Source organism: Salmo salar, chromosome 18 (assembly GCF_965601325.2).
Source record: "Salmo salar chromosome 18, fSalSal1, whole genome shotgun sequence".
In the NCBI taxonomy this organism is placed as follows: Eukaryota; Metazoa; Chordata; class Actinopteri; order Salmoniformes; family Salmonidae; genus Salmo; species Salmo salar.
The window spans coordinates 34,564,376-34,591,623 of record NC_138308.1 but is presented as its reverse complement, the minus strand read 5'-3'; positions in this window follow the sequence as shown (position 1 = coordinate 34,591,623).

Genomic DNA, 27,248 nt, shown 5'->3' with positions numbered 1-27,248 from the left:
TTGCCAAGCTTGTAGCATCATACCCAAGAAGACTCGATGCTGTAGTCGCTGCCAAAGGTGCTTCAACAAAGTACTGAGTAAAGGGTCTGAATACTTATTTAAATGTGATATTTCAGTTTTGTATTTGTAATAAATTTGCAAACATTTAAAAAAAAAAACTGTTTTTGTTTTGTAATTAGGGGGTATTGTGTGTAGATTGATGAGGGGGAAAGAACAATTTAATACATTTTAGAACAAGGCTGTAACGTAACAAAATGTGGAAAAAGTCAAGGGGTCAGAATACTTTCCGAAGGCACTGTATAAATCCACCCATATCCTTTTTTTATTTGGGGGGGGGGGGGGGGGGGGGGGTTGTGGATAAAATGCCAGGGCCGAATTCTTCCCAGTTCACTTCTGGCCATAGGCTATAGTATGTCATAACTTTGGATGAAAAGTGCTCCTTCAGAAGAGCAAGCAGCATGACAAAACAAAGAGGAAAAGGAAACGAGAGAACAATGAGAAAAAGTAAACATGAGAAAACAAGGAGAAAAAAAAACGTGACAAATCAATGAGCCTGATGCCTGCTATTTTTGCTGTTACATGATTTTTTGTTTTACTGTTACGTAATTTATTGATTTGTCCTTCAACTCGTAATGACCCACTTTAACACAACTTCACCCCCCACACACACACAGTAGTATGTTTTGAGCTTCCGTTTGTCTGAACCATGTGCTGCTGGCTGCTGTAAAATCACAGTCACAGTTGGCTTAGATACAAGTTAAAATAGAACTAGAATAATGCAATTGTTAAATGTCTTCCTGTTTGTATATGCAGGTATAAATAGAAACAGACAACACTACACACAGTGGGAGGCACATTTGGTACAGTTAGCTTCTCATTTAAAAATGCTTGTTGTACTTATTTAAATATTTAAATCAATCAAATGTGCTTATATGGAGCTTTAAAAAAAATACAGAACCAGAACAGAACCAGAGACAGGACAGAACCAGCACCAGAGACAGGACAGAACCAGCACCAGAGACAGGACAGAACCAGGACCAGAGACAGGACAGAACCAGAGACAGCACAGAACCAGAGACAGGACAGAACCAGCACCAGAGACAGGAGAGAACCAGCACCAGAGACAGGACAGAACCAGAGACGGGTCAGGACAGAACCAGAGACAGTACAGGACATAACTAGTGACAGGACACATCCAGAGACAGTACAAGACAGAACCAGAGACAGTACAGGACATAACTAGTGACAGGACACATCCAGAGACAGTACAGGACAGAACCAGAGACAGGTCAGGACAGAACCAGAGACAGTACAGGACAGAACTAGTGACAGGACACATATAGAGACAGTACAGGACAGAACCAGAGACAGTACAGGACATAGCCAGTGACAGGACACATCCAGAGACAGGTCAGGACAGAACCAGAGACAGTACAGGACATAACTAGTGACAGGACACATCCAGAGACAGTACAGGACAGAACCAGAGACGGGTCAGGACAGAACCAGAGACAGTACAGGACATAACTAGTGACAGGACACATCCAGAGACAGGTCAGGACAGAACCAGAGACAGTACAGGACAGAACTAGTGACAGGACACATATAGAGACAGTACAGGACAGAACCAGAGACAGTACAGGACATAGCCAGTGACAGGACACATCCAGAGACAGGTCAGGACAGAACCAGAGACAGTACAGGACATAACTAGTGACAGGACACACCCAGAGACAGTACAGGACAGAACCAGAGACGGGTCAGGACAGAACCAGAGACAGTACAGGACATAACTAGTGACAGGACACATCCAGAGACAGGTACAGGACAGAACCAGAGACAGTACAGGACAGAACCAGAGACAGGTCAGGACATAACTAGTGACAGGACACACCCAGAGACAGTACAGGACAGAACCAGAGACAGGTCAGGACAGAACCAGAGACAGTACAGGACATAACTAGTGACAGGACACATCCAGAGACAGTACAAGACAGAACCAGAGACAGTACAGGACATAACTAGTGACAGGACACATCCAGAGACAGTACAGGACAGAACCAGAGACAGTACAGGACATAACTAGTGACAGGACACATCCAGAGACAGTACAGGACAGAACCAGAGACAGGTCAGGACAGAACCAGAGACAGGACAAAACCAGAGACAGTACAGGACAAAAATAGAGACATGACAGGACCAAATACAGGACAGAAGCAGAGACAGGTCAGGACCAGAGACAGGACAGAACCAGAGAAAGGACAGAAGCAGACAGGACAGAACAGCCTCCATATCAAGCAGTTTGGTGTTTACTAATCTCTGTTAACCCAGAACTAAAATCTTGTCTAATATGGTCAGATGCAGTCTGTACATCAAAGGTTTTTACTGGACGTTATAGCACTGAAGTGTAACATCAGTTGTAGAGCATCACTGTGTTGTCAAGACCTCTGGCCGTAGCTAGCTGGTAGACATGATTTATCATAACAATGAATGGGGGCACTCATTGTGACTATCATGGAGGGAGGACTTTCCTCAGGCTTAGAAATAGCTTGTGCAATCAACAATTTCAGTTTAAACCAATCAGATTCAAGTAAATTGATGGGTTCTTCGAGCAGACGTTGATTCAGGAACGTGACTAGGATCAACATGAGCTGTGGAAATGAATTGCCTTCATGAAGACAACATTTAGGATCTTTCTTTAAGCATACAAATTATTGACTGTATTTGCACCCAAATAACTATACCATACACTGAGTGTACAAAACATTAGGAACACCTGGTCCATGACATAGACTGACCAGGTGAAAGCTATGATCCCTTATTGATGTCATTTGTTAAATACACTTCAATCATTGTAGATTAAGGGGAGGTGACAGGTTAAAGAAGGAATTGTAAGCCTTGAGACAACTGAGACATGGATTGTGTATATGTGCCATTCAAAGAGTGAATGGATAAGACAATATATTTATGCCTTTGAATGGTGTATGGTAGTATGTGCCAGGGGAACCAGTTCGTGTCAAGAACTGTAACGCTGCTGGTTTTTTTACGCTTAACAGTTTACTGTGTGTATCAAGAGTGGTCCACCACCTAAAGGACATCCAGCCTACTTCACACAACTGTGGGAAGCACTGGAGTCAACAAAGGACAGTATCCCTGTGGAACGGGGGGGGGGGGGGGGGGGGGAATGAAACGGGACACAGTGAATGAAACAGGACACTTTTAACTTTCTGAAACGTTCACTATTTCTTCTTTTGTGAAACGTTTTCTATGAACAGTATCGGCTGGTGAGAGCGGAAACCAGGGAGGGACCAGGAAAGGGATTTAAAATGCATGAGCAGGCATTTTTGATATTCATTGTTCATCCTGTACCTTGTGGGGAGCCTGAGTTAAAGGGCCAAAGGTCTTATCTCGCTAAATGAGCCGACTCTCATTGCATGGGATGTGCCTCGCAAATAGGTCAAATCATGTTGCCATTAATTTTTGAAAAGCACTATATTGAATGTTCATATAGTACCAGGCTGTCTTTTCTCTCCTTTCCTCTAATAAAATCATCTCCTAAAACACCATTTCCCATCATCAGATCAGGAGGAGATAGTCCTGTCTATTTCTTGTTGAGCCATTTATCTTTTCCTTACGTTGATAAATTCATTACGTTGACAATTCCCTGTCGGAATAATGAAATGCCACCCAGGGATTGGTCCGCTGGGTTGAAATGGAATGCAGAGATATTCAGGCCCAATTATTGTAATATTGCTCTTCTCAGGTAGTTCTTAGTTCATACAGTATAGACTATGGCAAAAAGCGCCCTATTCCCTATTTAGTGCAGTACTTTTTACCAGGGTCCTATGAGTTTTGGTCACAAGTAGTGCACTATGTAATGAATAGGGTGCCACTTGGGACGTATCTTCTGTCTGTGACTGGCTGCAGCTGCGGGAAGGTCTGGTTGAAATCTAAATGACTTGAGGACATAACCTCCTCTTTCAGCGACACATCTGCTTTAATTGTGTTTTTTACTGGTTTAGACAAGGACTCAACGATGGCACTCTTCTTGATTATAACGCCTGATTTAGCTTTCCTGGAATGGCTCCTGCATGGAAAATTATTTAAATTGGCTGTAGGGTATATGGTCTTATGTCTTGACTAACCTGTACCCCCTCACATTGACTCGGTACCTACCCCCTGTATATAGCCTCGTTATTGTAATTTTATTGTGTTCCTTTTTTTTTAAACTTTAGTTTATTTAGCAAATATTTTCAGAATTATATTTAGTAATATACCACTGGCTAATCTACATGTCTCTCCTATAGTAATATACCACTGGCTAATCTACATGTCTCTCCTATAGTAATATACCACTGACTAATGTACATGTCTCTCCTGTAGTAATATACCACTGGCTAATCTACATGTCTCTCCTATAGTAATATACCACTGGCTAATCTACATGTCTCTCCTATAGTAATATACCACTGGCTAATCTACATGTCTCTCCTATAGTAATATACCACTGGCTAATCTACATGTCTCTCCTATAGGAATATACCACTGGGTAATCTACATGTCTCTCCTATAGTAATATACCATTGACTAATCTACATGTCTCTCCTATAGTAATATACCACTGGCTAATCTACATGTCTCTCCTATAGTAATATACCACTGGCTAATCTACATGTCTCTCCTATAGTAATATACCACTGGCTAATCTACATGTCTCTCCTATAGTAATATACCACTGGCTAATCTACATGTCTCTCCTATAGTAATATACCACTGGGTAATCTACATGTCTCTCCTATAGTAATATACCACTGGGTAATCTACATGTCTCTCCTATAGTAATATACCACTGGCTAATCTACATGTCTCTCCTGTAGTAATATACCACTGGCTAATCTACATGTCTCTCCTATAGTAATATACCACTGACTAATCTACATGTCTCTCCTATAGTAATATACCACTGGGTAATCTACATGTCTCTCCTATGGTAATATACCACTGACTAATCTACATGTCTCTCCTATAGTAATATACCACTGGCTAATCTACATATCTCTCCTATAGTAATATACCACTGGCTAATCTACGTCTCTCCTATGGTAATATACCACTGGCTAATCTACATGTCTCTCCTATGGTAATATACCACTGACTAATCTACATGTCTCTCCTATAGTAATATACCACTGGCTAATCTACATATCTCTCCTATAGTAATATACCACTGGGTAATCTACATGTCTCTCCTATAGTAATATACCACTGGGTAATCTACATGTCTCTCCTATAGTAATATACCACTGGCTAATCTACATGTCTCTCCTATAGTAATATACCACTGGCTAATCTACATGTCTCTCCTATAGTAATATACCACTGGCTAATCTACATGTCTCTCCTGTAGTAATATACCACTGGGTAATCTACATGTCTCTCCTGTAGTAATATACCACTGGGTAATCTACATATCTCTCCTATAGTAATATACCACTGGGTAATCTACATGTCTCTCCTATAGTAATATACCACTGGGTAATCTACATGTCTCTCCTATAGTAATATACCACTGGGTAATCTGATCCGCTGATGGTCTGATCGTGGGTTTTTCCTCCTTTTCCTCAGCCACACGGAGACAGGCATGGAGCAGGACACCTGGTTGTCACTTGCAGCTCAGCGGGGTCCTACAGGGCCCCAGGAAATGCCATCTATCATTGTCGCCAGACCAATCATCCTTACCAGCAGGGACCTTCTATCCAGCAGGAACTATCAGGAACGTTCACAGTTAGGTCTTGGTAGAGTGTCCCTATTCCCTCATCTCATGTCACCGCCACTAAGGCACTGTAGAGTGGAAATGGGAATGATACCAGACAAGCAATATCGGCTCGGCATTGAGCTACTTTTCTAAGTGATTTTCAGTTCTATTGGGTGCTATGTTGTGGCAAGCCTACTGTAACTTATTACCATGAATACAGTTGGCCTTCTTGCTTATTCCCTAACATATCCTCCACCAAGGTGCTAGTGCAGTTCGATGGGAATCGTGCTACCAGACTCCAGACTAGTGCTACCAATACAGTTGGCTTTCTTGTAAAATAAGATTTAATATAAAGTTCCTTGTACTATAACATGGGAATCACAAAAGCTGTTGAGCATCCGAAGAGGGGGATGGTTGTTTCCCTATTAGACTCACAAGTTACTATTGTATGAGCTGTTAATTACATTATCTAGGAAGGAAAGGGTTGTCTCATAAGATTAGCTTGTTGTTGGCCAGGGAGCAAAACAAACAAATTAAACATTATAGAAGGTGGCAACCATTCAAGTGCAATTTTTCAAGTGCATTGTGCAGTAACTTATGGTTTCACATTAAATTAGTTATCAATGCTTGAAATATCCCCTGTCCCCCGCTCTTGTAATGAGTCTATAATGCCTACTCTAAATTCAGTCTTAACTTTTGCTCGTCTGTTGTTTTATATAATTGATCGTCCATTGTCATTCAACTGAATTCACAACACTGTTATAAATAGTAAGACAATATGATGTTATTTAGATCAGCAATTAAATAAACTGTGACGAAGCATAGACTTAAAGTAAAGATTTACCAACAGAATCATATAGAATACAACTAAATCATACACCTACATGACCAGATTATATAATGCATGGAAAGAAAACATGCCTTCATTGCTAAAGGCCAAAAGGATACTAGAGGAGACCAGAGATTAACCTTCATACCTTCAGATCAGCCCTCCAGAGGAAGCTGCTGTATGTTAAGCATCTCCTAAACCTGCTGGACTAGCACCGGGACAAAGGACTCTGAAATATCTCCTAATCCTGCTGGACTAGCACCGGGACAAAGGCCTCTGAAATATCTCCTAATCCTGCTGGACTAGCACCGGGACAAAGCCCTCTGAAATATCTCCTAATCCTGCTGGACTAGCACCGGGACAAAGGCCTCTGAAATATCTCCTAATCCTGCTGGACTAGCACCGGGACAAAGGCCTCTGAAATATCTCCTAAACCTGCTGGACTAGCACCAGGACAAAGGCCCCTGAAATATCTCCTAAACCTGCTGGACTAGCACCGGGACAAAGGCCCCTGAAATATCTCCTAAACCTGCTGGACTAGCACCGGGACAAAGGCCTCTGAGATATATCCTAAACCACAGAGCTGGATAGGGATTGGAGGGGGAAACCCTTACCCCTTGATGGAGGATTAGGCCTACCAGAGGCTTCACAGTAAGCCAAGTCTTACTGCATGTGCCTGGGCCATCTCACCAAAACATTTGGGTCGTGTTCATTAGGGCCCACCGTAGCAAATCGTAGCCAAGGGGTTTGCAATGGAAAACTTCTTAAGTTCTCCTAGTCTCTTACTGTTTCAGTCACTTTTCTCCTGTATGGTGCCTAATGAATAACACTCAGGTAATCCCCGACAATCACAGGGAGACAATCACAGGGAGACAATCACAGGAAGACAAACACAGGAAGTATGGCACAGGTAAAAGGCATACTACGGTGATGGAAAGTAACCCAAAAAGCAGACATTATAAGTTCTCTGTGTATGTCTTTCTAAAACAATGCTACATAAACCATGACAGACATGTTACTGGCAGCACAACAGCAAACTGTTAAAGTAGGTGAGGATATCAACCTTAGGTTCTGCAGGGCAGACAGAGCAGGCTCCATGGGAATAGGATGTGTGCTTGTTGCTTGCATCAGCTGGAGAAGCTTATTGTCTGAGAAGCACAGAGGGGATCACCACAAACCCAAAGTATTTACCCCTTTCTGATTTTCTGTATTTTTGCATATTTTTGATACCGAATGTTATCAGATCTTCAACCAGTTTATAAATAAAATGAAGTTCTTACTGTGGAATGCAGTGTTTGGTTTTCGCCAGATATAACGGGACTCATCTCGTCCAAAAAGTTGACTCAAGTTTTCCTAAAAAGCACCTGGATGATCATCAAGACTCTTGGAAGAATATTCTATAGACAGATAAGTCAAAAGTCTAACTTTTTTGGACGAAATGGGTCCCATTATGCCTGGCGATGCCATTTTGGGCCTATGTGTTTATGTTTCATCCACATGCAGTTCAGTCAACAGGTGTTGCCCGAGTTGCTACAGTAGTGATCCATGCCAAAACAGTTTACTGTTTGATGCAGCCACCATACATCACTCTGTATGGCTGTCAAAGCAGCCAATGGACAATGTCATCATCTCTGTCAGATGTTATGATGACCTGTCATGATGAACCACTGTCTCGACGTTACACCCATTAAAGAAGGAACACCATCTAAGACACAAGAGATAACCTTTTGACAATACACAGACGCTGAGATGTAACCAAAAACGGTATGATTCCATGTTGGCAAAGAGTCCAGTGCATTGCCTTATGTAAAGTCTGATCTGGCTATCATTTAAAAAAAGGAAAACGTTCAAAACAAGGTATCAACACAAGCAGGTAAACAAACCAACAGCTTTTTAAGCCATACATATTTATGTAGTGCATCTACATACTGTAATAATGATTTGTGAGGACAAACATTTGCAAATGTATGTAGAAGTATATTTAAATTACAACAGGGCACTGAAGCTTGTAAGTCTATAAAAAGAGGAAAAAAACAAACTACTGTAGCACTTGAATACATTTTGAAAATACATAACATATTCAAAGCAATGCTCCCTACTGACTCTGACTAATTCTATTTTCCAGAGGAATTCTTAAATAGACTCGGAGGAGGGTTTGGTTGGTTCATAATGTTGTACTAATGTCTGCATGACTGGTATAATAAAAGACATGACATCCCAACCCCTGTCAGTTTCACTGTGGTAAATCTACAGGACACTCTCGACTCACCCCATGACCCCTATGACACTGGTAAGTGGCATATCTTACAATCGCACATGGCCCCTGTGACATTCACAACAGGAAGTAAATTGGGGCCATAACAACACGTAATCTGTGGGAATGCAGTCTGACCTAACAGCTCTTGATACCAACAACTTATACTGATCGTCAAGCCCCCAAATTCCATAATGAGTTCTATCAATGAGGCATCATTCAATGTTAACAATTAGTGACGGTATAGGAAGGAGATTGGAATGACTGATTTTAAAATAACACACTCATTTGAGTCTTTAGGCAACTGGTCATTGGCAGCTGTTGTTTTCCAAAATCTGTGCCAAAAATGTTGATGCTAACTTGAGGCTGTTTGTGATTTATATATATATCTATATCGATAGAAATAAATAAATAGTTAGGCGAGACACCAATATTAATAATCCAATCATCATTCATTCCCTAAACGCTAGTCTATAATTTATTCACTGGACGAAAGCATAAAAGTTGCGAGGGTAAATTGTCCTACATCAATCATAGATGAATGTGTGACTGCAGCAGGCAGGCAGCTGTGTTGCTCCAAGCAAGAAAAAAACTGCTTCTACGTTGTCCTTTTCTAGGCCTCGGCTGCGAGTGGATACGTTGCTGTTGAACAGCAGTGCACAAACATCCCCCGGCCTTACTGCGATAAACAGGATTGATGTTTGCTACCAAGACATTTGACTTGATCCAGCAGTGCTTGAGAGGAATCATTCAGCTTCATTGAGCCGCTAAAGAGCTTTTTGAGGGAAATGTTTTCCTCTGCCATTTTACTCTTTCTCTTGACACCACTGGCATCAATGTAATGGGGTGTTCTAAGCATATATAGGATAGATAGTCTATCTTTTCTAAATCGTTTTGCTTTATTTTCAAGCTCTCTCTCTATACAGTATAAGCAGTTTTTGATTAGGAATAGGATGTTTGTTTCACCATACTGAAATTGGTTAATTATAGTTTTGTGCAGATACTCAGGTAGTTCAAGCTTCATTGTTGATACGATATTGAAGTAATAAGTTAGTCAACAGCGCATATTAAAGCGTCAACAGAGCATATTTCTAACAGAAACAATGTAAATCCTGATATAATTGAAAATTGCACAATACCCCATAATGACGAAGCAAAAACAGGTTTTTACTCATTTTTGCAAATGTATGAATAAAAAACAACTGAAATATCACATTTACATAAGTATTACTCAGTACTTTATTGAAGCACCTTTGGCAGCAATTACAGCCTAGAGTCTTCCTGGGTATGACGCTACAAGCTTGGTACACCTTAATTTGGGGAGTTTCTCCCATTCTTCTCTGCAGATCCTCTCAAGCTATGTCAGGTTGGGTGGGGAGCGTTGCTGTACAGCTATTTTCAGGTCTCTCCAGAGATGTTCGATCGCGTTCAAGTCCTCGCTCTGGCCGGGCCTCTCAAGGATATTCAGACACTTGTCCTGAAGCCACTCCTGCGTTGTCTTGGCTGTGTGCTTAGGCTTGTTTTCCTGTTGGAAGGTCCTGAGCGCTCTGGAGCAGGTTTTCACCACGGATCTCTCTGTACTTTGCTCCGTTCATCTTTGCCTTAATCCTGACTACTCTCCCAGTCCCTGCCGCTGAAAAACATCCCCACATGGTGCTGCCACCACCGTGCTTCACCATAGGGATGGTGCCAGGTTTACTCCAGATGTGATGCTTGGCATTCAGGCCAAAGAGTTGAATCTTGGTTTCATCAGACCAGAGAATCTTGTTTCTCATGGTCCGAGAGTCTTTAGGCAAACTCCAAGCGGGCTGCCTTTTACTGAGGAGTGGCTTTCATCTGGCCACTCTACCATAAAGGCCTGATTGATGGAGTGCTGCAGAGATGGTTGTCCTTCTGGAAGGTTCTCCCATCTCCACAGAGGAACTCTAGAGCCCCGTCAGAGTAACTATTGTGTTCTTGGTCACCTCCCTGACCAAGGCCCTTCTCCTCCAAATGCTCAGTTTGGCTGGGCGGCCAGCTGTAGGAAGAGTCTTGGTGATTCCAAACTTCTTCCATTGAAGAATGATTGAGGCCAATGTGTTCTTGGGGACATTCAATCCTGCAGAAATATTTTGGTACCCTTCCCCAGATCTGAGCCTTGAAAAAATCCTGTCTTGGAGCTCTACGGACAATTCCTTCGACCTCATGGCTTGGTTTGTGTTCTGACATGCACTGTCAACTGTGGGACCTTATATAGACAGGTGTGTGCCTTTCCAAATCATGTCCAATCGATTGAATTTACCACAGGTGGACTCCAATCAAGTTGTAGAAACATCTCAAGGATGATCAATGGAAACAGAATGCACCTGAGCTTAATTTCCAGTCTCATAGCAAAGGGTCTGAATACTTATGTAAATAAGATTTCTCAAAACCTGTTTATCATTATGGAGTATTGTGTGTAGATTGCTAAGGATTTTTATTTATTTAATACATTTTAGAATAAGGATGTAACGTAGCAAAATGTGGAAAAAGTCAAGGGATCTGAATACTGGGTAGACAAAGTACACAGTGTCTACCCACCAACACCATATCATGTCGACCTATAAAATGCAGGCTCAAAGCTCAAAGTCTGCACGAATATTTAAAGCACGAAGCTATTGTGTTGCTGATGTGTAGAATATAACTGTGTTTACTTGATGTCTGGAAAAGCTGCATCTGTTATTTTCCCTTTTTGAAACATTCATGCAGCATCTATTACCATTAATTAGCTCTTTTCTCTGGAAGCATCTTTAGTATTTTGGAGTTTTTATTTTTACAGTAATTTATTATGGAATGTTTTCAAACAAAATTCGCTGAGACTTTCTCTTTTGATGAATGTATCTATTCTGATGTGATGAAACAAGTTTATTTATCTAGGGTATCTATTATTTTTCCTCTTGTCAGTTATTCTGGTATCTGAGGAAGATACCGAGTCAGCATTCCAGATTCCAAATCGATTGCGAAAGAGACAATAAATAATTCAACAAGAAAGCTCCATTTGGTTCAAGAAGAAGAATGTAGATGAAAATACCAATCCACATACCTACCTACCAAAATAACAGGCAGCATTAATATATATTGGAAATGGAGAAGAACGCATTAATATAGATTGCAGTGTTCCTAATAGGTCAGATGAACTGGTCAAAGGTCAGTCTGGTTATCTGAGGTTGGTTGAGAACAAAATGTCATTAAATAAAGATTCTATTTAGTAGATATTCAACTACCCTCTAAAATAAGCATTTTCATTTAGAAAACTAAGAGGGAGATCTCAATACTTTGACTGTAATATGATTTAGATCACTGAATTGGAGCTAAAAGTAATTGGCACATTTATATTATGTCATAGCTAAGACTGCGTTGGAAATTAGAGTCCTGTTCTGTCTTGTCCTCTGGGCGTTGTGTTCTCTCTCTCTCTGTGAATCATATTATTTTGGTAACTGTTGTTAAACGGCGTAAAAAATCTTCAGTGACGCTTAAATGTTACCATAGGGTAACAGTTGTGACTGTAAATTTGTATTGATGCATTATGTGCACGACAGCTACTATAAATTCTCAGTTTTGACAAAATATTGAATTTTCTTGCCAGGTAAGGTAGAAAGAGGGACATTGAATATATAAATAAAAAGAGATCTACTTTGCTGTTAAATATATACTTTAACAACACAGACATGAAAATGAATGTGTGCCTTCAAAACAGTAACTGCCGATCCCCCCTACCAATGTGAAATGGTAGAGGTCATACATGTTCTCACCTATTGTAAAGGAGAATGTGGTTAATTCAATCAAATACAGTTCTATCACCAACTACGCTACCCCATTCATATACACACAGTAGTCCAGTTCATACCCACCCCCTCTGCCATCCATCAACCTCCTGGCCTCATTTATAGATGACTTGGTTTACATTAAGACTCAGTCTCCCCTGGTGCTCTGCTCTCCTCTCAGGCCATTGTTGCTAACCTAACCTTGGTCCAAAAACCTAGCCAGGCTCCGGTATGCTGGCTGTGACCTGCCTGGCCTGTGCTGCTCTGCCTGGGGGGGAGGAGGAAGAGGCGGGTGGCGGGGTTAGCTCGTGCCAGCTGGAGGCAGTCTGCTGTCCTAGATCCTGGACTACTGTCACGGCACCTGCTGTGACTCACCTGCTGTCCTTGGGTTTCACCGCAACCCTGGAGCGAGAGAGAGGGCTGCACTGGATGAGATCACAATATAACCCTAGAATGATCCTGGCTGCACTGGATGAGATCACAATATAACCCTAGAATGACACTGGCTGCACTGGATGAGATCACAATATAACCCTAGAATGACACTGGCTGCACTGGATGAGATCACAATATAACCCTAGAATGACACTGGCTGCACTGGATGAGATCACAATATAACCCTAGAATGACACTGGCTGCACTGGATGAGATCACAATATAACCCTAGAATAACACTGGCTGTACTCACCACCTGTTTACAGTTACATTTTAGTCATTTAGCAGACGCTCTTATCCAGAGTGACTCACAGTTAATGCATTCATCGTAGGGTAACTAACAGAGACAACCGTATATTACAGTCATAGTAAGCACATTTTCCCTCAATAAGTAGCTATCAGCAAAGGCAGTGCTAGTAAGAAAAGACAAGTGTGAGTGTTAGTTCAAGATCAAGCGGCACTGTTGACAAGAGAGCTGTACTGGCTGCACTCACTCTTGCTGGATTTACAGCATGTTGAAGTCCACTGTTCCAGTGGGAAGTTTCCTCTGTCCGCAGTTCTATGTGCACAGTTTATGGTCACTTATATAGAAGGAAACTGGGTGTGTAAATATAGAAGGAAATGTAGTGTGTAAATATCGAAGGAAATTGGGTGTGCAAATATCGAAGGAAATTGGGTGTGCAAATAGCAGGAAATGGGGTGTGTAAATATACAAGGAAACGGGGTGTGTAAATATACAAGGAAATGGGGTGTGTAAATATACAAGGAAATGGGGTGTACAAATAGCAGGAAACGGGGTGTGTAAGTATACAAGGAAATGGGGTGTGTAAATATAGAAGGAAACAGGGTGTGTAAATATCGAAGGAAATTGGGTGTGCAAATAGCAGGAAATGGGGTGTGTAAATATACAAGGAAATGGGGTGTGTAAATATACAAGGAAATGTGGTGTGTAAATATATAAGGAAATGGGGTGTACAAATAGCAGGAAACAGGGTGTGTAAATATACAAGGAAATGGGGTGTGTAAATATATAAGGAAATGGGGTGTACAAATAGCAGGAAACAGGGTGTGTAAATATACAAGGAAATGGGGTGTGTAAATATACAAGGAAATGGGGTGAGGAAATATACAAGGAAATGGGGTGTGTAAATAGCAGGAAACGGGGTGTGTAAATATACAAGGAAATGGGGTGTGTAAGTATACAAGGAAATGGTGTGTGCAAATATCAGGAAACGGGGTGTGTAAATATACATGGAAATGGGGTGTGTAAATATACAAGGAAATGGGGTGTGTAAATATACAAGGAAATGGGGTATGCAAATTCCAATAAGATACAGTATAGGCCAAGTGATGTCACCATGAGGATAAAATATGTTAATGTCAGAATAATTACGTTGTCATTACTGTGCTGTACTTAGCAGTTGTTGTTAAAAGAACACACAACTGGAAATACTCCAGATTGAATATGAATTGCAAATGAATGAATGTGCACATCAGAGGAAGTACCAGATCGGTACGAATGAAAGATGAAAGATGTAGACTTGATCCAATAGTAACAACAACAACAACAAAAACAACAATAACACAACACACAACAACACACAACAACAACCCACTGTCTGTATGATCATCAACAAATCAAAGTAAATGCCATCGTATCTTCATGCTTCTGTAACCATATACACTAATATAGGCCTATTTGTCATTGCATTACCTGTAACCTATACACTACACAGCCATATACATTTACATATAAAGCACATATAGAGAGCCCTCTAAAACACTGCAGAAATTCTAAGTTTAATGTCTGGCCTCTGACTCATCAGGAGAAAAAGCCCTCATTCAAACTATTCTTGACCAGCATGAACCAATATAAATGTGTCTTAAGTTTGCATTTATTTATGCATGCTAATATCACAGTAGTATGAATGTGATGAATACATAAGCCAAGAGTAGGCCTATATCATTTTCGCTAAGGTCAGTTTTTGATAACTGCAATTTTCCCAATTACTTTATTACACAATATTAAAAATGTCATTGCAGAATATGGAATGATTGTAAAAAGGACAGTAGTACACTGTATGCCTTCTACAAAACCTCATACAATACATCGTAGTACTAGTAGTAGCAGCAGCAGTAGTAGTAGTAGTAGTAGTTGTAATAGTAGTAGTAATAGTAGTACTAGTAGTAGCAGTAGTAGTAATAGTAGTACTAGTAGCAGTAGTAGTAGTAGTACTAGTAGTAGCAGCAGCAGAAGCTGTACTAGTTGTAGCAGCAGTGGTAGTAGTACTAGTAGTAGCAGCAACAGTAGTTGTGCTAGTTGTAGTAGTAGTAGTACTAGTAGTAGCAGCAGCAGAAGCTGTACTAGTTGTAGCAGCAGTGGTAGTAGTACTAGTAGTAGCAGCAACAGTAGTTGTGCTAGTTGTAGCAGTAGTAGTAGTAGTAGTACTAGTAGCAGCAGCAGTAGTAGTAGTAGTAGTAGTAGTAGTAGTACTAGTAGTAGCAGCAGCAGAAGCTGTACGAGTTGTAGCAGCAGTGGTAGTAGTAGCAGCAGTAGTAGTAGTACTAGTAGTAGCAGCAACGGTAGTTGTACTAGTTGTAGTAGTAGTAGTAGTACTAGTACTAGTACTAGTACTAGTACTAGTACTAGTAGTAGCAGCAGTAGTAGTAGTAGTAGATAGTAGTACTAGTAGTAGCAGCAGCAGTAGTTGTACTAGTTGTAGCAGCAGCAGTAGTTGTACTAGTTGTAGCAGCAGTAGTAGTAGTAATAGTAGTACTAGTAGTAGCAGCAGCAGTAGTTGTTCTAGTTGTAGCAGCAGTAGTAGTAGTAGTAGTAGTAGTAGTAGTAGCAGCAGCAGTAGTTGTACTAGTTGTAGTAGTAGTAGTAGCAGCAGCAGTAGTTGTACTAGTTGTAGCAGCAGTAGTAGTATTAGTAATAGTAGTACTAGTTGTAGCAGCAGCAGTAGTTGTACTACTTGTAGCAGCAGCAGCAGTAGTAGTAGTAGTACTAGTAGTGTCAGCAGCAGAGGTTGTACTAGTGGTAGCAGCAGTAGTAGTAGTAGTAGTAGTAGTAGTACTAGTAGTGTCAGCAGCAGTAGTTGTACTAGTTGTAGCAGCAGTAGTAGTAGTAGTACTAGTAGTAGCAGCAGTAGTAGTAGTAGTAGTAGTAGTAGTAGTAGTAATAGTAGTAGTAGCAGCAGTAGTAGTAGTAATAGTACTAGTAGTAGCAGCAGCAGTAGTTGTACTAGTTGTAGCAGTAGTAATAGTAGTACTAGTAGTAGCAGCAGCAGTAGTTGTACTAGTTGTAGTAGTAGTAATAGTAGTACTAGTAGTAGCAGCAGTAGTAGTTGTACTAGTTGTAGCAGCAACAGTAGTAGTAGTACTGGTAGTAGCAGCAGCAGTAGTTGTACTAGTTGTTTAACAGCAGTAGTAGTAGTAGTAGTAGTAGTAATAGTAGTAGCAGCAGCAGTAGTTGTACAAGTTGTAGCAGTAGTAGTAATAGTAGTACTAGTAGTAGCAGCAGCAGTAGTTGTACTAGTTGTAGCAGCAGCAGCAGCAGTAGTAGTAGTACTACTAGTAGCAGCAGCAGCAGTAGTTGTACTAGTTATAGCTGCAGTAGTATTAGTAGTAGTAGTAGTAGTAATAGTAGTACTAGCAGTAGTTGTAGTAGTAGTAGTAATAGTAGTACTAGTAGTAGCAGCAGCAGTAGTTGTACTAGTTGTAGTAGTAGTAGTACTAGTAGTAGCAGCAGTAGTAGTTGTACTAGTTGTAGCAGCAGCAGTAGTAGTAGTAGTAGTACTAGTAGTAGCAGCAGCAGTAGTTGTACTAGTTGTAGCAGCAGTAGTAGTAGTAGTAGTAGTAGTATTAGTAGTAGTAGCAGCAACAGTAGTTGTACTAGTTGTAGCAGTAGTAATAGTAGTACTAGTAGTAGCAACAGTAGTAGTTGTACTAGTTGTAGCAGCAGCAGTAGTAGTAGTACTAGTAGTAGCAGCAGCAGTAGTTGTACTAGTTGTAGCAGCAGTAGTAATAGTAGTACTAGTAGTAGCAGCAGCAGTAGTTGTACTAGTTGTTGCAGCAGTAGTAGTTGTAGTAGTAATAGTAGTACTAGTCGTAGCAGCAGTAGTTGTAGTAGTGGTAGTATTTGTATTTATTATGGATCCCCATTAGCTCCTACCAAGGCAGGTAGCCTAGTGGTTAGAGCGTTGGGCTAGTAACTGATTGCTGGATCAAATCCCTGAGCTGACAATGTAAAAATCTGTCGTTCTGCCCCTGAACAAGGCACTGTTCCCCGGTAGGCCGTCATTGTAAATAAGAATTTGTTCTTAACTGACTTGCCTAGTTAAATAAAAGATACAAAAAATACTCTTCCTGGGGTCCTGTAATATTAAGGCAGTTATACATTTTAAAAACATTACAATATCATCAGATTTCACAACATATTAAGTGTGTGCCCTCAGGCCCCCTACCACACATCTACAACACAAAATCCATCTGTACGTGTGTGTATAGTGCGTATGTTAGTGTGTGTCTGTTTGCATGTGTCAGTGCCTATGTTGGTGTCTCTTCACAGTCCCTGCTGTTCCATAACGTGTATTCTTATCTGTTTTTTAAAATCTGATTCTGCTGCTTGTATCAGTTACCTGATGTGGAATGGAGTTCCATGTAATCATGGCTCTATGTAGTACTGTGCACCTCCCATCGTTTGTTCTGGACTTGGGGACTGTGAATAGACCTCTTGTGGCATGTCTTTTGGGGTATGTATGGGTGTCCAAGCTCTGTGCCGGTAGTTCAAACAGACAGCTCAGTGCATTCAACATGTCAATACCTCTCATAAATACAAGTAGTGATGAAGTCAATCTCTCCTCCACTTTGAGCCAGGAGAGATTGACATGCATATTGTTAATGTTAGCTCTCTGTGTACATCCAAAGGCCAGCTGTGCTGCCCTGTTCTGAGCCAATTGCAATTTTCTTAAGTCCCTCTTTGTGTCACCTGACCACACGACTGAACAGTAGTCTAGGTGCAACAAAACTAGGGCCTGTAGGACCTGCCTTGTTGATAGTGCAGTTAAGAAGGTAGAGCAGTGCTTTATTATGGACAGACCTATCTCCATCCTAGATACTGTTGCAGTAGTAGTGGTAGTGGTACTGGTGGTAGTAGTAGTGATGGTAGTGGTAGTTAATAGTTAATGGTCGTTCCTCAACCTACATCAGTGCAGGCAGAGTCTTCGCACTATCTGACGTAACATCATGCATTCATTCCCAAACTTCTCAACAATCCCAGTGACATTGTGAAGGGAGGTGAGGTGAGTACGGAGGCATAGTTATCATCCGGCATGCATACAGAGTAAATCAGTCATGAGCCAGCCATGAGCCAGCCATGAGCCAGTCAATTTCATTGTCATAAAATAAAGGCTGTGTCAGAAACAAATGACAAAACAACATCTTGAGTGACAATAGCTGCTATCCCACCTGGTACTGCTAGTTAATGACTGTCACCACCTGCCATCAACACAGTGGCCGGGTACCCTATGTCCTACGTGGGGCCTATGGGTCCCGGTCAAAAGTAGTGCACTACATAGGGAATAGGGTGCCAGTCCTGGTCTAAAGTAGTGCACTACATAGGGAACAGGGTGCCAGTCCTGGTCTAAAGTAGTGCACTATATAGGGAATAGGGTGCCAGTCCTGGTCTAAAGTAGTGCACTACATAGGGAATAGGGTGCCAGTCCTGGTCTAAAGTAGTACACTACATAGGGAATAGGGTGCCAATTGGGATGTAATCAGTGTATTTATTCCACCTTATATTCACGACTGAGGTTGATTAGCACGGATACAATAAATAAAACGGATGTTTGGTATTGCCACCTTGAATACTGATTGATACAGACGGCAGAGTGCCTGGTATCATGTAATTAAGGTGATTGCATGATTGGACATGTTATCTGATTGCTTGTTTGACCTCCTCTGAAGTACAGTAGTTGTCATGCATATGCATTGTAGGCAGTGGTAGGAGTTGATTGAATATATTGTGTGATGGTTAAAAAACAGCTTGAAAAGAAATCACATTTAGACACGTGTGAACAAATCGCATGAATAATGTCCTGAGTCAGAAGTGGTCAGAATTATTTTGAGTAAGACGTGGTTTTCGGACACGTGTGAAGTTTCACATGTACATTTTTCACGTGTTTTTCCCACGTGAAAAAAATGTTGCCCACACGTTTATTATTCACATGATTATTATCACCTCTTCCAGTTACGTCTGGTCTCCCATCCAGGGACTGACCAGGACCAACCCTGCCTAGCCTCAGAGATAAACCAGCAGTGGGATGCAGGGTGCTATGTTGCTGGAAGGAATGTGGAAAGACTTGTGGAAAGTAAAGGCCAGGGTAACATAACCAAAGGACCAGAGTAACATAACCAAAGGACCAGAGTAACATAACCAAAGGACCAGAGTAACATAACCAAAGGACCAGAGTAACATAACCAAAGGACCAGGGTAACATAACCAAAGGACCAGGGTAACATAAGTAACATAACCAAAGGACCAGGGTAACATAACCAAAGGACCAGAGTAACATAACCAAAGGACCAGGGTAACATAACCAAAGGACCAGGGTAACATAACCAAAGGACCAGGGTAACATAACCAAAGAGAGGGACAATAGCAGGAAAGAGGGAGACGTTTAATTTAATTGTGTTAACATTCCAAAAAATCTGCACATTTTTGGGGTTTGTCTCCTTTCAATATTTGTTTTGCTATTAATACTTTGGGGCTTATGTTTTGCTTTCACAAACTGCAATTCACATGTGAGGTGATTTATTTTTTTCTCCTCACATGTGTAAAGGTGGTGTTAAAGCCAGACTCAGTAAGTGTAAGTTTGAATTCTGCTAGGTCAGTTTGTTTATATTAATGATTTGTCATGTTAGTGCGACAAAATAAATCAATGGAATGTGTTTGCATCAGACATACACAACAAGAATCATTGTTCTCGTGACAAGACAGCACCCTGGTACAACGCTGTCTTAGCAGTGATCTGAGCAAATGGCAGACAAATTCACGGAAGCCCAATATTTTAAGTGTACTATCAACCGACGAGAAAAAAACCTAACCGAAAACAACAGCAAGATATTAGGAGGTGAAGAGTAAATATCGGTGAAGGTATCGTTTCAGATCATGCCCGGAAAGGGGCGGAGATGACCGACATTGGACAGGGAGTCAAGGACACGGACACGAGAAGAAGAAGAAGTCATCGAGCCCTGGAAGGAGGAACAAACAGCGGGGAGACAAAAATGGCGGCGAGTAGTGTGGACAAAATGGAGGAAATGGAGAGAAAGTTGGTGAAGCAACAGCTGTGCTGGAATGAGGACAATAGGGGTTCTACTTCGAGAACACAAACTCTTACATCATTCACAGCAAAGAGCAAGTGAGTCGGGGGGATGACTGGAGGAGCAATGGCGGAAGCGGAAGTGTTGTGCGATGATCTTGGCGTGAGTACAGTTGGTGAGAATGAGTCGACGATGATGAAGAATAGTGGAGTAGAAAGGGCTAAAGTTGTAAATGTACAGCAGTTTATGGCTGGAGTGTAATTCACGAGCAAGGATGTTTTTTTGGGTGACAGGAGTGGTAGGTGCATGTCGCTTGAATTGAATGATAGACGGAAAGAAGGAGCAAAGTCCATCGGTTTTACTGTCCTTTGATGAAGTGGTTCTCCTGACTTATGTAAAACTTGGGTATGTGAGATATGAGGCGAGACCGTATGTACAGAAGCCTCTGCAGTGTTACAATTGTAAAAGGTTTGGTCACATGACAAGTGTCTGTTGAAGGAATAAATATGTAAGTTAGTAGTTGAAGAGTCAGATGAAGCACGTTGTTACAGCCCAAATGTTACAGGGTGTACTGAATGAAGAGGTTCCTGAGCCTGTGTAGGGATCTGAATTGTACAGTTTTTGTTAGAAATTCAGGGTAATAGTGTACATATGTTTTTTTGTTTTTGGTAATTAGTATGAATTAGTTAATCCAAAAATGTTTTGATTTTTAATTATTTTTTACTACCCTGTACAGTAGGTGACGACACCTTATGAGTGTAGTCTGCCAATAAACCTCAAAGAAGAAGTAATATTGGTGACAGTTTTGAAAGGTGGCGGGCGCTCCCGAGCCAACTCCATCTTAGACGAGCTGGGGAAATGGCATTGTTTCTGCTGAACAGGTAGGCTTGACTGACAGATAGAACCACTTTCTTCCTTGTATCTAACGTTAGCTGATGATGTATTCGTTCAATGACTAGATAACCAAATTAAGCAAACTATTTAACAACAAAGTAGTTGTAAATGGTTACAAAGTTGTTATCTACCAGTATAAAGTGATGGACAGTGCTTGCGAAGAAGACCCCAAAACCCTACAGTTACATCCCTGAGCTGCAAGCAGGTGTGGTCAGACAGAGGTTGGCATCCAACGTGGGAATGCCAAGGATCATCTGTCGTGTAGCCAGTGACCCAAGGAATCTTGTCCTTCTCCCTGAGGTGCTGGTTCAGGCATATGTCTGCCAAGGGCTAGGTATGAGTGATAAGATTAAAACAGTAGGGTCAAACAGAATGTTTCTAGATATATCTTTTCCTCCCTCTCCCTAGGATCTGAACAGCTACAATGACTTGAAATTCTCACACCCTGATCTATTTAACCTGTCTTTGTGCTTGTCTCCACCCCCCTCCAGGTGTCGCCCATCTTCCCCATTATCCCCAGTGTATTTATGCCTGTGTTCTCTGTTTGTCTGTTGCCAGGTTGTTTTGTTTCGTCAAGTCTACCAGCGTTTTTCCCATGCTCCTGTCTTTCTCTAGTTCCTGTTTTCTAGTTTTCGGTTTTGACCATTCTGCCTGCCCTGAGCCTGCCTGCTGTTCTGTACCTTGTCAACCACCCTAGATTACTGACCTCTGCCTGGCCTGACCCTGAGCCAGCCTGCCGTTCTGTACCTTTCAGACTCTGCTCTGGATTACTGACCTCTGCCTGACCTTGACCTGTAATTTGCCTGCCCCCCTGTTTTTGTAATAAACTTTTGTTTGAAACTGTCTGCATCTGGGTCTTTTCCTGATTCTTGACAGAAACCCCATGCCCACATAAACCTAATTTGCTTATAAATAGCAATTGTAAATAACCTCATGTTACTGATAATGTATTGTACAGTCCTCTACTCAATCCACCTGTAAATAAACCTTATGAGTACCTTGTCACTCATGAATGTTGTCTTATGACTAAATAAATGTAATTATACACCATCAAATTCTTTGTTCTATGATTCTGTTTCATATTAAAAAATATATATATTTGTTGAACAAAAAAACATTTTGCACTATATTCAACCTTTGTCTGTAACATCAGTTGTTTTTATTAAACAGTGGGTTCGAGTTAGCGAACACATACACAAATAAACAAACAAATACATGGACAGAATTCTCTTAGCCTGCCAGGAGTGAATCCTTTATACAGGCCATTAGTGTCAGGGGAAGCGTCTCTGATGTGCCACACGCTGCAGCTTGGAATAACAATTGTGTGACCCTGCCGAAGCATGCCATGCTGCCAACAGATAAACTGCCGGTAGGCAGCATGCCTGTACTCCGCATGGTCTTCTCCCTGTTCCTCGCTCTCATCCAGGGCTAACAGATCATTCCTGTAGACCCTGATGTTCCTCAGGTTTCCAGGCTCCAGGCAGGAAGTGTACATGTGCAGCATTGTACTGATGCAAGATTCTAGCCCCCCACCACAACACTTCTTCTCAGTCAGTTGGCATTTCACGACACCTGCCACAGGTGCACCCAAAAGGGCCTCCCCCTGCACCTCCACCACCTCCCTGGTTGGCCTGGATGAGATGGACCACATCAAAACGAGCTCCTGGTGTCCTCTCCAGCATCATCATCAAATCACCATGTCTCTCTCTCTCTCTCTCCGACAGCTGTTCAAGATACACCTAAAGTTAATGAGTAAAAAAAACAAGCTATACTTCCTGGTTGACATAAGTGCCAGAGTTGACAATCTGGTCTAGATTTGGTTTAGACTAATCAGACATGGTGTTGTGTGGCTTACAAAGCTGTGCACGTCTATCTTGATGATGATGATCAACTCTCTCCCTGTGAGCCAGGGATATTTCCCAGATTCTGCCTCTGCTGCTTCTACCTCTTCCCCTGTTCCATCCCCTGGCCCTGTTTGATCCTCTTACCCTCTACATGGACCCTGTTTCTACACTGGCCCTCAGCAATCCTCCACAGACCCTTGGACCTCTGCCCCTGGCTCTCCTTCTCGTTTTAGACCTATGTGTGCTATGTTCAGGCAGCAGATTCTCCTAAAAGCAATCATTGACGAATCAGAATCACCTTTATCCACCAAGTACGTTTACCTGTACTAGAAATTTCACCTGGTAAAATGGTGCTGCCAGCAATTGACAGAAAATATACTTTATGTAAGAATAGTAATTAGTAGATGTCGATATTATTTGCTGTAAATATTTCATAGACCTAGCTATGACCGACAGCTAACTTAGCTACAACTATTGATACATTCACAAGGTCATTAGATATTAGCTATATTACCTCGACATCTCTGATATAGTAACACTAGCTCTTTAGATGTTTATGTTGTGGAAGGGAGACAAACGTGACTAATTAGCTAACACAAATATACTCAATGTTTTGCTAATACATGAAATGAAAACAAGCATTTTTGATTTACGATGAGCCTAACATTAGCTAACTGTTAGTTTGCTAGCTAGCTAATGAGTTAACTAATTTAGGCTGTTAGCTGCCTAGTCTAGCCAACAGGCAAAACACTACAGAACATGCAGAATAGGGCCCAGATTCACAAAACACTTCTTACACAAAAACTTAAGAAGCTTTTTAAGAAGTTCAAAAGATGTTCATAAGATAGTTTGTAAGTGCAATAACTCAACAATATCTTAAGATTTTATGATTTTCTTACGAACTTCTCAAATATCTTCTTACAAATCTTCTTAAGATGTTTGTTGCTAGGCAACCATTTTAGCTAGCTATCTCGCTAACAATGGTAATCATGTTAGCATATTTCTTACTAAGATTACTGTTCTACAACATGTTCTTGGGTTTAAAATAATCAATACTGAAACTTTCAGATGAAGTTTGTGTGTGAATTAACATGTTCCATTGCTTTCATGAGCTTTTTCTCTCACTGCCCTGAGTTTAAGACAAGGGTTTAACTATCTTGTAATTAAATAATATTTCCAATAACTTGATTTTCAATAATCAAATTTTTTCTTAACTTTGTGCTTAAGGAGAAACATAAGAAATAGCACAAGAAAATGTCCAATAACCTTTTTTAACTTTCTTCTTAAGTCTTTAGTTAAGGAAACAATGGCAGTTAAGAAGAAATGTCTCCCTAAGAAGGTTTTGTGAATCTGGGCCCAGGTTGGCAGAAACAAGCTATTTTCCAGAACAGAACAAAGTATACAATATAATGGATTGCTAATTACATAAAATAAGTGAATGTTTTATTCCAAAAAGTACTCTTATCAGTATCTTTGGTTATAGTCCGACAGGACTGACTGCGAGGCTAAACGGCACTATGGCAGAGTGACAGATAAGTTGTAAACATCACTCAGCGCATGAGCGAGATTACATTTTGGCTACTCTCGATCATACATCATCATGTCGTCTGGCTGAGAAATTAGCTGCAAAATGTAAACAAACCTGAAGGGGGCAAATGGAAAAAAGCTCCAGTATTTCCAGTGCTGTGGCGTCAAAGCACTAAATAAGTCAAATTAAGACTTAATATCTCTTATTTGAGAGATATAAACCAAAATCGAAAATGTATTTGATTTATTTTGCACTTACTGAATCTTGCTTTAACATGTGAACTCTAAATTCAATACATGTGAAATATGGTTTCACATGTGACATTTTAGGTCAACATGTGAAACTGCAAATGTGGCATGTTTTTGTTGTTGTAAAGGATAGTTTGAATATATTTACAATCCCTCTACTCCAAATGTTTGAAACTGTATTTGTTGCGGAAACCGCCACGCTGTGTAAATAGTGTGTTGATTTTGTCCTCTGAATACACTGAAAGTTATCCATCAGTTGAATGACCCTCCGAACCTTCTCCTCTTAACAGGCCAGTTGACAAGGATTCATCACCCTGGTTCTATCTGCTTTTACATTTCATCCATTATTTATCTAGCCTGTGTTTTGGCACCAAAACTGTATCATAAAGTGCCTTTTTACATCAAAGGAATACGAGCACAGTCCTGCCAAGTGTTCCCACTCTAAGGTATGGCAGTCCCATGGAGCAGCATGACAAGAAATCTGTTATTTTACAAAATCAGCACCACACCAAAGGTGATCACCCTGGGACATGTAACACAGCTGTCAATGAAGGCAGGATCCCAGCAGAAGAGGAAATATACAGAGTAATGTACAGATATTAGGAGGAACCCAGGCTGAACATGACATACTTGTGAGTCATTGTATTGTGAGTGATGGAGTCATAATGCATACTGCAGCCCTTTGTGCAAACCTCCACGATGGCTTTACACACATGTGTTGGGGATTATAAGTTGTATTTATAGATTTCAGCCATAGTGTGGGGTATGTTACATGTAAAGGACTTTTGATCTTGTGAAATATGAGAAATTACATGAATGTATTTTTCAAACGGAATGAAACAGTAATCTCCTCACTGTGCCCCTCGGTAACTACCTCACTGTGCCCCTCAGTAACTACCTCACTGTACTCCTCAGGCACCTCACTGTACTCCTCAGTAACCATGTCACTGTACTCCTCAGTAACCACCTCACTGTACTCCTCAGTAACTACCTCACTGTACTCCTCAGTAACTACCTCACTGTACTCCTCAGTAACTATGTCACTGTACTCCTCAGTCACCTCACTGTACTCCTCAGTAACTATGTCACTGTACTCCTCAGTAACTACCTCACTGTACTCCTCAGTAACCACCTCACTGTACTCCTCAGTAACCACCTCACTGTACTCCTCAGTAACTACCTCACTGTACTCCTCAGTAACTATGTCACTGTACTCCTCAGTAACCACCTCACTGTACTCCTCAGTAACCACCTCACTGTACTCCTCAGTAACTACCTCACTGTACTCCTCAATAAACTCCTCACTTTACTTCTCAGTAATCACCTCACTGTACTCCTCAGTAATCACCTCACTGTACTCCTCAGTAACTACGTCACTGTACTCCTCAGTAACTACGTCACTGTACTCCTCAGTAACTACCTCACTGTACTCCTCAGTAACTACCTCACTGTACTCCTCAGTAACTACCTCACTGTACTCCTCAGTAACCACCACACTGTACTCCTCAGGCACCTCACTGTACTCCTCAGTAACTACGTCACTGTACTCCTCAGTAACTACGTCACTGTACTCCTCAGTAACCACCACACTGTACTCCTCAGTAACCACCTCACTGTACTCCTCAGTAACCTCCTCACTGTACTCCTCAGTAACCTCCTCACTGTACTCCTCAGTAACCACCTCACTGTAATCCTCAGTAACTACCTCACTGTAATCCTCAGTAACCACCACACTGTACTCCTCAGTAACTACGTCACTGTACTCCTCAGTAACTACGTCACTGTACTCCTCAGTAACCACCTCACTGTACTCCTAAGTAACCACCTCACTGTACTCCTCAGTAACTACCTCACTGTACTCCTCAGTAACTATGTCACTGTACTCCTCAGTAACCACCTCACTGTACTCCTCAGTAACCACCTCACTGTACTTCTCAGTAACTACCTCACTGTGTTCCTCAGTAACCACCTCACTGTGTTCCTCAGTAACTACCTCACTGTACTCCTCAGGCACCTCACTGTACTCCTCAGTAACCATGTCACTGTACTCCTCAGTAACCACCTCACTGTACTCCTCAGTAACTACCTCACTGTACTCCTCAGTAACTACCTCACTGTACTCCTCAGTAACTATGTCACTGTACTCCTCAGTCACCTCACTGTACTCCTCAGTAACTATGTCACTGTACTCCTCAGTAACTACCTCACTGTACTCCTCAGTAACCACCTCACTGTACTCCTCAGTAACCACCTCACTGTACTCCTCAGTAACTACCTCACTGTACTCCTCAGTAACTATGTCACTGTACTCCTCAGTAACCACCTCACCCACCTCACTGTACTCCTCAGTAACCAC